We start from the raw sequence: 16979 nt of genomic DNA on the forward strand, positions 1-16979 counted from the left end.
ATAAATATTGCTAAAGATAACAAACCAATTTTACCATATTCGTGAATAGGGTCTGCGCCGGTCACGGCTGCTGCCTTCCGTTCCGAAGGCGCCTTCGGGGACCGAGTCGTGTCATTGTGAGGTGGTGGTCCTCCGGGCTCGTCCTGCCACTTCACAGGATCCTCCACCCCTTCCATCTCATGTATAGCACTTTCTCGAACTTCCGTGTTTATATCACCATTCACCCCGAAGACCATAGATTCAGTAGCGTATTGTAATTCATTATTATAACCCGAGATTGCCGGGCCCGAAAGAATAACCATTTTAGACGGCAAGAGAAGTAAATTGGGTGAAACTGCCATATCAAGTTTGACACCAGTATTCATTATTGTGTCTTGATATCGCCTATAACTAATTACTTTGTCGGTATTGCGAATTTCATCTTCGAGGAGAACACCGAATTCTTTTCTTACTTGCTCTGCACTGCCAGTATCGCCTACTATGGTACTACGAATATTCGCTTGTGCGCCAAGTATGCAATATACATAGGCTTCAAGGCTTTCATTGAGGCGAGCGAGACCGGCCTTTGTTAGTCCCGAGACTCCCTTCAGAGGAATGAAACTATTGTATTGGCCCTCCGATCCATCATTTCGGAAGAAATAATAGTGTGGTCTGTCTTTGGCGGGCAGTACATGTTTTTTCTTTCCAAAAATGGTATGTGTATAGAAAACGCCTCCGTCGGCGGAGAGGAAAAAGTCGTGACCATTGTATATTGCTTTTGGCTGTCGAACGGGCCCACGATTAGTGTAATATTCATAACCATAACCAAGACCTGAGTTTTGACCTTTTCGATAACGAAAGTCGGACTTCGTTGGACTTCCAAATTCTGTACATAGAAGTTCATATTGGACGAGATTGTATGGATTGTCGCCGGCTTTGAAGGTGGGGGTATCGTCTGGAAGCGCAACGCCCATTTCATGAAGAATACGACGTATTGTAAAATATACATGAAAACGGCAGAATGATCGTATTTGTGGCGGAAATTTCTTATCGAAGAGATGGGCGAATGATATACCACAACCAGTAGTGCTGCACCATACAGCAAAATTTAATTGCTGGTCCCAGTATTTCATGTTTGGCCCGCCCAGCCAGACATTACTTTCTTTCGCTGATCGATGAGTGATTACATTATCTTTAAATATATCCCGTGGATGAAAAGTAAATTTATCTGTCGGCGTTACATATATTTCTAAGTCCATGAGAATAGGTTTTATTCCCCCATTCGGTTTGGAAGGAATATCAGCATGCTGTACTGTCGGTACGCTCGTCTTATTCAACTGAAAAGCAACTGGGAATGCGTCTGTACTCATTATTCGTGTTTCTATATACAGATAGATTTAAATGGAGGAGAATTTTCCATACTTCGGAATTCCTATCGGAATCGTTCCGTTAGGGGTACTAACATTCCAGACCATGTTAATATTATATTTCGGATTCAGGTTTAAACGAATTTTTTATTTTTTACTAAGAATAGATAACATACTGCAAACAATGGAGAATTTAATAAAGACATCGGCAGCAGCAAATACAACAGTGGCACTACCAACCGCAGCGTCGGACGCTCGATCCATAATAGAAACAAAGCGTGAAAAAATACTCTGGGCCATCGCAAGTGGTCAAAGTAAGTTATTTTTTGGTAAGGAGATTTCAATTGCTGACGTAGAAAAATGGGGAGATGAAACGGTGAATAAAGCATTTAAAGTCTATGAAGCGAAATACAGTTCTCTTATAAGTGATAATATCACTCAAAGTTTCATAGATCTAGGAGCCCGTGCAATAAGTCAGGTAGTTCCAATCGATGATCGAGATAACTATGCAGGTGATCTTAAAAAGGATTTTATTCTAAACAGTGAAATAAAACGATTATCAGGACGGATAGCCTACACGTGGGGACCCATACTTGCTCTAGTTTCCACCGGTTTAATTACAGGTAAACATTTAAATTTTAAAAAAATCGGGTTTAATATAGTACCTGAAATAAATGGATTCAACTTCGCCGACTCAGCAAACGCTTCCGCCAGGGACTCCGTCAGAAGCTCCGCCGACTCCGTCACCTCCGACGACTACGCCACAGCACAACATAGAGAAAGTTACAATGCCGCCGAAGCATCCAGGGAGAGTTGCTGCGGGCAAGCGACTAGCGGAATGGAACAGGCAAAACAAGGAGAAGAAACGCCAAGCAATGGTGGGGAATGATAGCGATGCGGTAGCGGCAGACCTACCGCCTACAATGAAAGAACAGTGTGATAGCTCACGCTGGTATAATAAATGTTATCTTGTTTTAGGAATTGTGGGAGTTTCATTGACTGCATTAGGGCTATATTGGGGGCGTGCTCGGCATATTTGTCCCGTTCGGAAAGATCCTCCCCAAAATAAGAAAGCGGAAAAAACAGAGCCAGTAGCGGCTCCGGGGGGAGGGGGGAGGGAACCCAGCTCCTCTACATTGTATGAGATGGATTAACTCCCCATATTTTTTTATTTTTTATTTTATATACTTGTCAGCAATAATGGATACTAAAACAGTTGTAAACACAATGTACGATGGAATTGTAATCGCAGGACTTGCGATGGGATATCTAATGATCTCCAGCAAATTTCTAAAAATAGAGGTTGGTGATCCAAGTCGGCCAAATTTAATTCGATTAGCAAAATTAGGCGGTGCGACTGCCGCCGCGGTAGCAACCAAAGATCTCCTTGAACAGAAAAATATTATTCCTGCAGAACCTTATACTTTGTAATGGGCACCTTCGGAATATTATTCATCGAACATTTATACTTAGTAATATATACAGCGCACAACAATGATCATTTGGATTGAAAGCCAAACAGGTGAACCAGTCACTGTTAATTTTTACCCTTGCATTGACACGACACAGTTTACGAAGATAAGACTGCTAGAGTGCGGACTATATAATTCATGGCATAACATAACATCAACGAATAATGTAATAAAATATCAAGAAGGTGACCAACCGAAGAAGACTAAATCAATACGTCCAGGTAACTACAATATCGATACGTTAAACAAAGCAATTGGGTTGAAGCAAAAAATTAATTTTGAAAAACATCTGCCGACAAACCATGTTTATCTAACTTTGGCTAAAGATATTAAAGTCTATTTCAATGCCACAGGTAGCTTCGCCAACGTCGTCGGCTTTTCAGATAAACCTGAGAACAACCCAGTTATAAAAAGTACTATGAGTCCGAAGAAAGTGGATTTCTTAACAGTCACTAAATATATAGTTCATTCAGATGTAGTCGATGTTACTGGAAATTATGTTTCATTTGGTTCGGGTGCCTCCGGAGGATACATACAGGGGAAAGTATCGAACTGTTTACAAATACTTCCCATCCGGGATACGAGAGAAATAAGTGAAAAGGTTACTTACGATTTTAAAAACGGAGCAATTTCTATGCCATTGAGAAAAGGGGGAGATTACATGAATTCAATGCGTATCTGGATAACAGATCAGGATGGGAACATGATCGATTTCAATAACTGGCCAATTAGCTTTTGTATTGAATTATTGTAGTCCCGAAGCGGGGCCGGTGTAACCCTATCGGAAGATAAACCATCCCACGACCAATCCTCCAGCAATATATATCATTTCATATTTCTTTTGCTCAGGACTGGGTTGATAATAATCTGAGAATTGAACTGCCCCTTCGGAACGGCTTTGCACCGCTTCTGCTTCTTCCAGGATTTCTGCATCTGTATCTCTTAATTCTGCCGCAGCATGCGCATCCTTTGCTTGATTTTCTCTTTCCCAGTCAGCCTGTAGTAATCTTTTTTCTGACCAGACGTTGCGATCATGTTCAAATTTTTCTAATGCTTTATCATGTCGGACCTTCTCTTCAATAAGAGCGTCACCATTACCGGAAAGCTTTTGTCCGATAATATTTCCTCCTGTGAATGCCGTTGCATTTAATACAGCACCGAGAACTGTCATTCCTATAGCTGAAGCCATGGTTGTGTATATTACAAGGTATTATTTTAATTTTCACTGTATATAGGTCCCTACGGAGTATGTCTGATCCAAGTGGCTTCGGTCTAGGTACAATTCGTATGCAAAATCTTGAGCTTGAAGATCTGAGTGATGTTAAAGTTAACAATAATACTAAGATGGCTGCTAATCATAATAAGGATTACGTCCTTCGTTATAAAGACCGCGAAAAATATTTCGTTTTAGCCAATGCCGCGGTGCAATCCCACGAGCATGCTGTAGAATTTTCCGAACTTAAAGACATTGATGAAACTGTAATTGACGCCACAAAGGCTTCGAATGATTCTACTCCTTTTGCTCTGACATGGGATTCAGCTAGTCAGAAATTCATGCCTTATAATGTGCCGCGTAACATCTTAGATATATTGGGTAGTGAAATTGCAGGAGGTGTTGTTGAACCACCAGGAACTCCGAATGTGATTTATTTTGATAGCAATGTAAACAAATATAAATTGTTAGATTTTCGTAGTTGGCTTACTCCTACAAATCCATACATTGCACTTCTTGGTATACCAATTCATCTTAAAATTAGTCCTCTTAATACAATAATGAAGGCAGATAATACACTAAGAAGGTGGATAAACGAGGGGGAGAATTATTGCTCGTATACAGCTAGCGGAGTTCCAGTTAGATTATTTTGGGACACAACTTTAAAGAAACTGGGTCTTAAAAGTGTCGGTGATGAGGCAGCTGTTCTCACTTTACAGACTGTAAATCAACAGATGACTGATAATATGAAAATACTTCAACATGGTACAGTTCTCATTAGATGTGTAAAGTTAGCTACTGGAGATGAATTTGACGATTTGGTTGGATATTATGCTATGAAAACAGATAACAGAACAACTTGTGATATTATCATAAGTATTGATAAAGATCGCAATGAAATGAGTATTGAATGTTTTGTTGGTGGGAATAGAATAGAGAACGACTTAGGAACTACATTTGTACGTAGAGATAAAAGAGTGAACACTTTAGATATCAGTACCATTCATCTGAAACGTCTCATATTATTTGAAGTAATGGTCTTCCGTCACATTTTAAGTTCAGAGGAAATTACTAAAATTTTATCTATCGGGTGAACAAGTTAACTAGAGTCGTTCAGAAAATTTTTCTGAAAACTGTAGAATGACAGACATTTAACATGACATCACAAGTTGCTAAGCAACTGAAGCCCGGTATTGCGAAAGCGGTATTGCGAAATTCCCTACTGGAAAGTTCCTGCCTGAAAACGTCCCGATAGGGGTATTGCACAACAGTGTTCCGCAACATCCCTATGGTTCCGCTCGTTCCGACGACTCCAACATAGTGAAAAGGGGGCAGCCAGCAGATAAAATTCACAGACCCGCACCTTCGGAACTGTTCCGGTACGGGTTGAAGAGCAGACCGGCTCTGGTACGGCTCAGTCAGAATCTATCTAACAAATGAGATAGAGAATAGAATGTCGTTCCGTTTTGATAGTGGGGGTGAGTCATAGCTACTGTATTGCGCAAGTCCAGGACCTGACTCAGCAGGGAATTTCCCCGCTTAGTTCAGGACAATGCACTGCGCGTGAGTTCATATATAGGTCAGGGTCGCACTTTAGTTACATGGATGGTTAAATTTTCCTTCGCTCCCTTTAGATAAATGAATAAAATGGGTGTAAAATTCTTACTGAATCCCAAACCCCAATAAAAACTTACTACTGGTTTTATCCGACTTAAAAACTATCGCCCCTAACTGATATATTTTCGTTTTCAATGTATTTACGTCAACCGTCCCCTTTGTCAATGTAACATGTTTAGGATATGAATTAAAACTTTTATTTGTGAAATAGCCTTCCAATGTAATGGAACATCCTATAAATGCCCTAGGGCACATTATATAAATGCCCTAGGGCACAGCAGATTTTGTGTTGCAGCTGGTTTCCGCTGTATTACCAAATTTGAATATTAAAACGTACCAGATGTCTACAGAATATGACATGTTCACTTTTGATTGGACAGTACTTTACTACGGCGCTGTCATTCGTTTCTGGAATTTGGTGACCAGGGCTTACGTGTAAATAAAACACCCTGAATTGAGCACTCTGATTGGTCAATCAACAGTGGATAGTTTTTAAATCATAGTAACGAATCTAGCTTCTCCTCTTCGAGGACGAAGATGATTATTATACAACCAAATGGAGGTGATACAAAACAACAGAGTGATTGATGAAGGAACCTCACGATCGGTTCCGAAACACCATTTAGACGAATCACTAGAAACATAAAACAGTTTTTACCGGGGACCCAGATCACGTGACCGGGGTCAAAGCACTATAGATCTATCGTTGTCTCACCATGTTTTCCTTATCATGAAACCTCATTGATCGACTCACTGTATCGTCTTTAACAATAGTAGAAATGATGTGTGAACAGATTATCTAACGTGAGACATCTTACTCCGCACATAGTAAAGGACTGTAAATTTGTTGTTGGGAAAAAGTTTCCAAGTGAAGAGTGCGAGAAAAAAGTTACCAATAATCAGAGAGTAAAAAAAATTGGGACAGTGGATCAGGTACAAAAAAATCCTCCTCTTATATCTTCCAGGACCCCCCCCCCCAGGATATCAAATGGTCTACCCCTTAGCGAAGCAAAGCGAGTTCTAGCGGGATATTTACCGCTATACTGTAAACGTTGCCATCTCTAGATGGCCAGTTGCATATTCATAGTTCAACAATACAACCATATTAGCCTCCACTGTTAAACAGTTTGTTTATTGAACAACTTGAATACTTTATTGCCCTTTTGAAATTATTCAGAATTGTACTTTGAACTGTTAATATGTAAGTGGCCTAATCTGATTAAAATCGGACTTACAGTAGATATGGCGACGTTTCCATTTTTTGGTGTTCCTTGCTGTTATTGTTATCTGATAAATTTGAGCAGAGATGTTGCTTCTTCATGTTCTCGCTAGACTACTTACGTTTCGTGACACTATGTTAACCATATGGCCAGTACTCGCGTACGCGGAGTATGTCATGTGGCGCAAACCTGCCATGGGGGTGCCATTGCGACGTACGCCGTCTATGGTTACTGTGAGTTGAGTATAATAAAATATTGGTTGATTGATTGAATAATGGTCACATAAGTCACTGCGCATACTCACATTAACTTATACGTGGAATTTCCCTTCTTTTCTTTAGAACACTGGCCTTGCTACAAATATACTGCAACGAAACCGGAGGACGACCCTCATTTCAAACGCTATCTGTATACCGTTATCTCTCTTTGTATTCACCGCTTCGAATCCTATTTGAAATACCATAATGGCGACAGCAGAATCCTTGTCGATGAGACTACCAACACACAAAGACTAGTCGAGACGCAACATTTGGATGTCGACATAGGTACGAATTGTGGCTTTCATTATTCATCGTGAGTTGTTGCAGTCATGCACGCTGCTGTGGATCCATAGCTGTGGTGTTTTCGGACAGGATTTGTGCCTTTTACGGGCTGGTTTTGTGGTGGCGGGGTTAAAATCGTAGAAATCAAAACCAGCCCATAAAAGGCAGGAATCTCGTCTGAAAACACCACAGCTATGGCCCCCCAGCTACCATGCACGGTGCTAGGGGGATATAGACATGATACTCAGTCTTAAAGCCTTACAATATTGGTTATTCTTCAAGGAGCCGTCACTGTTTACTGCCTGGGGGTCTGAGGGATCTGATGGGTCGCTCAAAAATTGAAAGCTACAAGAGTGGTTGCTCAAATGTGGAGAGGAAAAAGGGCTCTTCTAAATTTTTGGGAAATATAGTGAAGCATTTCGTGCAGCTATGAAATGATGCAAAAATTATAGAAAAGAACGCAAAATACAATAGACTATTAAATGGTACAATTTTATAAAAAATACATTGTACAATTTGATATGTAGGTATACTATGTATATCGTTACTGAACGAGTAATATTTCAGTATTTCCTGATAAAAAATCGGTATAATGACTGATCAAGCATGAGAAACGTCTACTCACAATTCTATAGGGTTCTGATTATTTAGGATAATGTATAAAGAAAGCTAATTCTACAAAGTATACAAAACATTGGACTGCCTTGATAACAAACCTTTCCTTTATTGCAAGAAAATTATTTGTCATAGTCCAAAAATACTTGAGTAATAGAGATTTTTTGTATCTTTCAACCAAATGCTATTTCCGACATTAATGTTTGTTTTCTTGTCTTGTTTAGTTTCTCTGTAATCTTTGACAGAAGATTTGGCAATCTCTTTATAAACATAATATTGCAGAAACAAAGTTTTGTTACTCTATATGAATAAAATGCATGAAACGTATTCCATGCATACAATTGATTATCTGATAAAGTGTATTTTACTCTTATAAATGTTAAATATTAAGAGGAGGTCATGAAAGAATGCTCTCAGCAGATACCATTATTAGTACACAGGATGTACCACAAACTGAACTGTTGCGAATTCATCTTTTGTTATCACAGAAACATATATGTTAATTGACTTAAGTTCAATAACCATTTTGACACTTAATCATACCGTATTCAGGCTTTTCATAAGAAGCCGTCAGCCGGAGAAATTGCACAGCTGGCGAGGTCATTTCTCTGGCTGTAAAATCTCAAAGTTGCAAACAAATAATGCATGGATTAAGAAAAATAATGACTCAAACTGTTGGTCCATTAATATCGTTTACAGAAATATACGATTTTGCAAATGAAACAATAAAATCGCAGATTTGTCATTCCCGCATATTCTTTGTTCTGCAATCTTATGCAAACTGAGAACTGTTTCAAGGTACAAAAAAGTGTTGTCATTGTTTGATTATTGAATAATGTGGACTCAAACACTGATCATTCAAAAAATGTAATAAAAATATCAGTGTTCAATGTAATTTTCAAACAGTTTTACCTTGTTCAAAATAAATTTAAACCTCTCAGATTGCACCATTGCACACATCAATTTCTCAAAATTTTCGATGCGAGAGGGGCACCCAGCTCTCATGTTCTCTGCCCTTGGCGTAACCTATGTCATTTTCTAACAGTTTTACTTCCAGGTGCCGCCAACTGGTAAATTTCATGAATTTCGCAAAATCATCACAATACATGTTTTGAAGGCTGATATACCGATTTTTCGTATTTTTGACCTTGACCCAAAATTTGGAGGGGAAAGTAGAGCTGTTCGTAACTGCCCTCCCACTGGCATACACGGAAAATATGCCCTCCCACTGAATTTTGATGCCCGCTGCCCTCCAGTATCTATAGTCTGCCCGCTCCCCACTCCCCACAACATTTCAAGCTCCCCTCTGCCCTCTCCCCACTACTGAAATTTCCCATTGCCAACTAGATGCCTACTAGGCAACCCAGATCAACGCAAACCGTGGGAGCAGCTGGCAGTATAGCTTGGAACATTGCTCCCCTCTAAGTTAGGCGCTAAATTTCCCCTCAAGTTCTATCAACCACGCCGCTTTCCCCTCCCTCTACTTATCTTCCGGTGCCCACTGTCAAAAATTTTCTCCCCGCCCTCTGAAAATAGTGAAATTTCTTCCCCGCCCACAGTATATATAGATTTTTTCTCCCCGCCCGCTGATTAGTTTTGAAATTTGCCCGCCCGCTGAAAAACTTCGCACGAACACCTTTTTGTACGAATAGCTTAGTTGGCGGCACCTGTACTTCGTGAAAACCAAATTGAAAACACCTCTGAGATTGCACCAGACTGCACCATTGAACAAATAAATTTTTCAAAATTGTCCACGCCAGAGAGAGGACACCCCCTCTGGCCGAGAGAGGACACCCCCTCTGGCCTTCTCCCCTCAACCTCTCGCGTGTTTTCCCCCATGTACTTTCAAATTCTCCCCCGTCAGATATCCTAGTGAAAACCTTGTCATGATACCCATTGAAATTTAAAATAACAATACTTTGCGGTCGGATACTGGTATAGCGTGAGCTTTTCTATCTATATTTTGTTATGACTTTGAATCTTGTGTTGTTGGTTTCATCTTTTTCAACCCTCATAAGATAACTGATAATAATCTAGCAGGGTAAAACAGGATTTGGAAGGTATTTACTATTGTTGTATTTTTGTTAATTTAACAAATACATGTATTGATATTTAACTTTTGTAAGTTGGGGTGTGAGTCAAATGTCCGTGTTAGATGAGGGTCACTCAAGTTCTTCATGGCTGGTCGGGGTTATTCGAAATTTCAGAGCGTCTAATGAAATTCCATCGACCCCCTCCGGCTGTGAACAATGACGGCTCCCATATCTTGTATCGCTCCATTTTTTCTCAAATAATTGAAAGGGAACTAAATTTGTTACCGTGAAAGTCGATTTATGAATATTATACGTTCAAGTTTCCTTTCATCACAGTGTTGGCGACGTGTGTATTGCTTATGAGCAGGTCAACACGTCCAACCAACATACAGTGTAGAATCCAGTCGAAAGTGGGGGTGGACTATTTGATATCCGGGAGGTTTAATTGAAAAATAAATCAAGGCAGAGGATGGCAGGAAAAACAACAAGAATTGCAAGCAGACGTTAAGTAAAAAGAAACTAATGCACAGACAGTTACATCCTGAGGTTCATTTTCGGAATGCCCTTTTGTACTTCATATAAAACTGTCCTCACTTTAGCATACCGTGTATTGAAATACGGATAGTTTTCAATCGGATTCGAACCCACAACATACGGCATCAGTCGCCTAGCTGAGAGGCCACAGACAGAACCACTCAGCTAAATCTCCACTCCCAAAAAAGAGTGGTTCAATAGCCGGCTAAGTTGTTACATTTTTCTGACTGAGACCGCTCAACACGTTGTAGAGTTCGTGAAGCACTCACGCACGCATGCTCACTATCATACATCGCACATACACACTTTATCGAAGCGAAGAAACGAATTTCATCGCTTTAACTGGGCAAACGATAACCTCGGGGACAATTCTGTCCACCAGCAGTGTTACCAGCCCAGGGTAGAAAATACGGATAGTTTTCAATCGGATTCGAACCCACAACATACGGCATCAGTCGCCTAGCTGAGAGGCCACAGACAGAACCACTCGGCTAAATCTCCACTCCCAAAAAAGAGTGGTTCAATAGCCGGCTAAGTTGTTACATTTTTCTGACTGAGACAGCTCAACACGTTGTAGAGTTCGTGAAGCACTAACGCACGCATGCTCACTATCATACATCGCACATACACACTTTATCGAAGCGAAGAAACGAATTTCATCGCTTTAACTGGGCGAACGATAACCTCGGGGACAATTCTGTCCACCAGCAGTGTTACCAACCCAGGGTAGAAAATACGGATAGTTTTCAATCGGATTCGAACCCACAACATACGGCATCAGTCGCCTAGCTGAGAGGCCACAGACAGAACCACCATTACATTACATGTACTCACTTCCAAAGATTGCAGCTACTGTCCCTTTCACCAGTCACCAATAGAAAATAAACGCATTGTATAGGCTGAATTCGTCAAGACAAATACATGGGCATTTCAGCATGGTCTATGAGTCGAATATCCGTAAAGAAAATGTAATTTTTACACAGAACAAGCTGCAATCTGCTGTGATCATCCTTAGCAAAACAATAGAGAAAACTTAACAAAGAACAAAAATACTGAAAAAGAGATTGCAAGATTTAGTCTAATATCGTCAGCTTGATAAATGTTCGGCCGTTTAATAGGGGTTTGAAGCGTTTTTGAGGGTATTGAGTGGGATCTAAAACGAATTAAGTTTTCAATAGATATTCCTCCAGGCCAGAATTTGTGAATGCAGCCTTAGACAAGGGCACAAGCATTTCAAACAGACCTACTTGAATGTCCTAATATGCTTATCCAATTACCAATTTTTGTCTTTCAAAGCAAGTCAAAAGATACAACAGTTAATTTCCAAATAGAAGCTGCATTCCAAAATGAATAGCCTAGCCATACCCTGAATTTGAACCGATGTATAACATACAATTTTGGAACTTTAGAAAACTCAAGCACTTTTGTAGCATATACACATACAGAAGCATATACACATACAGAAGCATATACACATACAGAAGCTACATTTGAATTTCTTTGACGAAGTTGGATCCTGTTGAAATTTTCCAGTTTCGATGGTCACTTGTCACTTTTGAAAAAATAATGCTGGGAACCATTATCCGCCTAATATTATTTTTTTTTTCAATGTAGCTGCATGTCTAAAACACTCCAAAATGGCCTCAAAATACCTCCATAATAATTCGTTAAATTTAAAATTTTCTAGGTACGGAGAGGGACGCCCCCTCCTAACTTCCCCGGAAAAATTATTGGATCATTTGTGTCTCTTCAGTGTACATAATTAATCTACCCCTATACACTGCACAATATTTCAAAACCTTAATAGATCTTTTAACCAGTTCATGTGATATATATATATATTATATAATATATATATATATATATATATATATATATATATATATATATATATATATATATATATATATCACATGAACTGGTTAAAAGATCTATTAAGGTTTTGAAATATTGTGCAGTGTATAGGGGTAGATTAATATATATATATATATATATATATATATATATATATATATATAATATATATATATATATATATAAAACAACACTATCCAATCTGAAAACGTGTGTAATGGTATAAAGGAACTTTCACCGTTCCATTCTTTTGCACAATTGCAAGACTTGTGAATAATGGAATAATGAAATAAGAACGCTGTTTACAGGTATAATTTATTATAAGAATTATCCAGGATTTGACCACAGTATTGACATGTTCAGTTTGTGAGCCTCCTAAACTACACTGCTACTCCAAACGAACGACCAAAATACCAGTGCATCCATGTCAGAAGTACTTGAGGAACTGGTCACATACACCATTACATGTTCCATGCCTGTAAAGATACCTCGATCGATCTACCAGCATTTTAGGTTATATCGATATCCAAGAGAACTTTCTTGGAACAAAATTATCATGGTTTTCGTTGCCCGAACAGCAATTAACAACTGTTACACTTTTACTTTTTATCTCTTTTTTAATTGACTTTGATAAATTTCGCTTATAGGTATGGCAGATGGAGATGTAATGACAGATTACCCACAGCAAGCAATGAGATTTTCACACAGCGGAGACTCCTACAATGATTCTAGATTTTCGAGCAAATCTATCAGTCAAGCTGGAACTTCTGGTACGCAGACAGTTGGGCAGGTTACAGACAAAGGCGCTGCCGACACTGACGTCACATCTGCCGAGTGTGACGTTTTTTTTCCTACAGCAGCAAGGACAAAGACTGGGTGATTCAAACAGCAGAGAGATTGGAAAAAGAGTATGGTATAGAGTGCAGTTACGACTCAAAGGATTTCATCGGTGGCAAAGCCATAACAAGCAACATCATGAACTGCATCAAAATGAGCCGTAAGACTGTTCTGGTGTTATCTCCCGACTTTCTCTGCGCAGTCCATGGTGTGGATATGAAATGCAGATTGTTCTCAGAGAGCATCTTTTCAGAGAACAGAAAGTTGTAATTCCAGTTGTGCTTCATGATTGTATCATTCCCGATTTCATATCTCATTTGACATATCTTGAAGTTCAAGACCCACAGTTCTGGGAGAAATTTCTCGAAATACTAAAAACAGGTGTGTGTGTATCTGTGTCTGTGTATGTCTCTCTCTATACATATATATATATATATATATATATATATATATATATATATATATATATATAGATAGATAGATAGATAGATAGATAGATAGATAGATAGATAGATAGATAGATAGATAGATAGATAGATAGATAGATAGATAGATAGATAGATATACATATCACATGTTTGTCTCACTATATATGCTCGTTCAACGTTTTATGCTTGCACCTAACATTGTTTTGATGATTTGCATACTTAGCACTTACATTTACATATATTGTTCTTCGGACGCGTCTCTGGTCAATTAGCATAACATCACAAATTTTTTTGGTCAATAAGCATAACATCACAAACTTCTCTGGTCAATTAGCAAAACATCATGCTCTGGCACTGTTTTCCATTTCAGATAACAGCGAAAATGAAACTCGTTCAGAACTGTTCTCTTTCGGTCACGAAGCGGGTACGTTCTAATTTCATATTGCTTGGATTATTCGTTTTGCTGTTGCTTTCTCCGTTCATGAGTGACAGCAGGCTGCCACAGGCTGTCTAAAATGTCTTCACGTCAGACTTATTCAATCGACGATGATATATGTATACATATATTTTGGAGGTCGTGTCATATGTTGAATCAAAGTATAAAAGTATGTTATGTTAAAATATAAATGTGATATGTTTTAGTCGGCTTAGAGTTTCATATTCATGCCAAAATAAAAAAGTGAGTATTCCGGTAACGTGCATCCAAAAATTAGGGTAGGTATAGGGAGGAAGAAAATTTTTTATTTTTAATTGTGTTGGCTGAGACCCATAAACTACAGTACAATTAATATAATTTACTCGAAAGTTTTTTATAATGCGAAAAGATATCTTTGGTCGGCGAGTTTTCTTGGTAGGTCGGGTTACAGCAAAACAAATATTTTTTTTTTTCATTTGGCCTTAGTGGGTTTTTATTTAGTAGGTAGTGCATACTACCAGTTTCAAACGGCCAGTATTGTGCATGTTCTATAAATTATAGAATTGAATAAGAAAGAAAGTGTGCTACTTATTATTTTGCTGTCTCTGATTTATAAACATGACATCGTCATATTTTAAGACATTGAGTATGAGATCGTCTGATGTGTAACAGTTTAAGTCACTCATGAAAGTATCTGACAAAGGCTATTTTGTTGCAGATAAATTTAATGGCAAGACTATTGCCCGGTTCTCGTTTAACCTTGATTCTTCAGACGTCTACAACACGCTGTCTTCAATAGGAATAAGGGTAACTTCTCATATTTGTTATAGCATTCTAATTAAAAAGTTTCAGATGTGTTAGTAGTGCCAATTATATCACTGCAGGTATATTTCACACACCATTCTTTATTTGGCCTGTGGTCGGTTAAATATCAGGATACAGTAAACCTAATATTGAGGTCTTACGAATAGATATCGACGTTGAAAGGTCGAAGTCCATGTTTAGAGAATGCTCCTTGACACTTATATTTTACGCTTTAACGAGCGGTTGAGTTTTCAGCACAAACGTTCAGTCACTAGGTGTAGGTAGTACATAGAAAAGTGAATACTCGTTCTGAGAAAAGCGTTGAAATTTTCAATGTTTTCAAGCAGAAGCAAAGATTTGAAGGACAACTGTTTGTTTACCATTGCAGGTCACCGAAGAAGACATCGACGGTGCTTTTGGGACCCTCCTTAAAACAACTCCATCCCGCTGGTGTTATCGTTGTTTGCGATCCCTGACTCTGCTGATACTGCATGTCATTGCCATTGTAATGATAATGTATTGTATCGTCCTTTTAACGATGTTGTATATCGGTTACCTATCACATGGCACCCCTCCCTGGGCTACCGGGGGTGAAGACGACCCTCCAAATCTCGTGTTTTATTGTCTTTTAATTGTCACTCTGATCGCGCTAATAATAACTTTTTTCGTGGTAAGGCCTGTTTTAATCGGTGTAGCATAATTCATTTTGAGGTCACCGACATACAAGGTGACGAATGACAATTATATTATATCATTACATGTATGTATGTATGAATCCATTGACCACCTATAAATGGTGCGTCCATACAGACAGCCAGGCAGATCGACGAAATGCGCATTCTTACATACAATATGCGGAAACGGAAATATACGAGCATACATGGGAAAAATTTGCATTGCATTAAGTTGCACAGAGACACCAACCACCTAATTTTGTATAATTAACAATAGGGGTGTTTTACAGGTAAATATTATATATTTACTCAAGCAAACTTTAACCATTCTCTTTCAAATCAAGAATAAAAGGCGGGCATCAGAATGCCAATTTTGGTACTAGAGAAACAAGTGACGTAATATTTACCATATTTGAAATTCAAATGGGCGACATCCCTGTATATTCTCTATTAGGGGAAAACAAAATTTTCGATTTTCATAAAAGCAAGGAGGTAAATGCTTTATCTACTTACTTCACAAGCTTCAAAATGAGCCAAAAGAATTGGTAGGACAAAGGGATATTGTAAAAGTTTGAGAGTCCGAATATCTGTCCCCGAGGCGCATTCTACCTTAAGGCACAATAGTTTCAACCCCTTGCCGTTAATAATTTCTATAAAACAAGTGCGTTTTCTCCTTCTTCTTCGTCACAACATAGTATGTGGAAGGACAAAGTATAAAACTTGCTAATACAACAGACTGTGTACCATGTCCAACCTTACTGACGGCAAAATAATTCTAGTCCGCACTAAAGTTCAGTTGTCAACGATGACATTTGACTTTACAATATACACTTTGTTTACAAGTTGAACAATATGCATTTCGTCATGACTTGAGGTGTATTAGAAGAAATTGTATTTTACAAACAGATACATCAACTGTTGAAGGTAGCTGAGGTTTTAAATATAACAAAGCATATTTTCACTACTTCGGTTATTGCTTAGCCTTAGGCCGCATTCACAAACACCTCTGGAGGGTGAACAGGAGATTTCGGGGGAACTTGAAAAAATTTACAACATGCCAGGGGGGATCTGAAAAAATGGACATTACAAAGGGGGACTTTAACATTTATTGAATATCAGTATATTAAACAATTTATTGATGATCAAAGCAGCCACCTTGAGGCAAAAGATTTAGGTTGTCATGATTTCTACTTACCCAACCCCTCTGTTGTGCAAAACTGTCCTCTATAAGGACTTAAAGTTTGAACTTAACCTTTCAATAACAATTTGGGAGATAACTTAGTTGATAACATTCGCCCATTGACAATACATTGGTCTAGGTCAGTGTCAAACGTTCATGTCGCCGTATGTACATTTGTATTTTTGAGGACTTTAA

General features: G+C 38.7%; 1 protein-coding gene and 1 long non-coding RNA gene across 2 annotated transcripts in view; both read left to right on the top strand.

Moving 5' to 3' along the window:
• LOC139140501 (uncharacterized) overlaps positions 1–16979 on the top strand; it is a 172617-nt gene that overhangs the window by 92768 nt on the left and 62870 nt on the right. The window lies entirely within an intron of this gene.
• Positions 7330–15579, top strand: LOC139140502 (uncharacterized). The gene is made up of 5 exons (XR_011554003.1): positions 7330–7413; positions 13094–13664; positions 14082–14135; positions 14845–14933; positions 15319–15579. It is a non-coding gene; the product is annotated as an uncharacterized lncRNA (long non-coding RNA).

This window comes from Ptychodera flava, chromosome 9 (assembly GCF_041260155.1).
Source record: "Ptychodera flava strain L36383 chromosome 9, AS_Pfla_20210202, whole genome shotgun sequence".
In the NCBI taxonomy this organism is placed as follows: domain Eukaryota; kingdom Metazoa; phylum Hemichordata; class Enteropneusta; family Ptychoderidae; genus Ptychodera; species Ptychodera flava.